General features: G+C 41.9%; 1 protein-coding gene across 1 annotated transcript in view; it reads right to left on the bottom strand.

Moving 5' to 3' along the window:
- The window catches only part of Taf1 (TATA-box binding protein associated factor 1), a 61820-nt gene that overhangs the window by 28547 nt on the left and 32662 nt on the right, over positions 1–611 (bottom strand). The gene's annotated exons all lie outside the window — the stretch shown is intronic.

Here is a 611-nt window from a genome sequence, read left to right as displayed (position 1 = left end):
TGCCCTCTTCTAGTGTGTCTGAAGACAGCTACAGTGTACTTATATATAATAAATAAATAAATCTTTAATTTTTAAACTATTTTGAACTTACAAGTTAGAGAAAAGGGACAAATATATTGACATTAAGGATCAGAGGGGGCTGGAGAGATGGCTCAGTGGTTAAGAGCACTGCCTTCTTCTTCTAAAGGTCTTGAGTTCAAATCCCAGCAATCATATGGTGGCTCACAACCATCTGTAATGGGATCTGATGCCCTCTTCTGGAGTGTCTGAAGACAGCTACAGTGTACTTACATATAATAAATAAATAGATTAAAAAAAAAAAGAATCAGAAGGGGGGGGCTGGCAAGATGGCTCAGCGGGTAAGAACACTGACTGCTCTTCCGAAGGTCCTGAGTTTGGATCCCAGCAACCACATGGTGGCTCACAACCACCCATAATGAGATCTGATGCCCTCTTCTGGTATGCCTGAAGACAGCTACAGTGAATTACACCAGAGCGAGTGGGGCCTGCAGAGGTCCTGAGTTCAATTCCCAGCAGCCACAAACATGATGGCTCACAGCCATCTGTACAGTTACAGTGTACTCATACACATAAAATAAATAAAATAAATC

This window comes from Mastomys coucha, chromosome X (genome assembly GCF_008632895.1).
Source record: "Mastomys coucha isolate ucsf_1 chromosome X, UCSF_Mcou_1, whole genome shotgun sequence".
In the NCBI taxonomy this organism is placed as follows: domain Eukaryota; kingdom Metazoa; phylum Chordata; class Mammalia; order Rodentia; family Muridae; genus Mastomys; species Mastomys coucha.
Note: the sequence above shows the minus strand (reverse complement) of the source record. Positions and strands in the feature narration are given on the sequence as shown.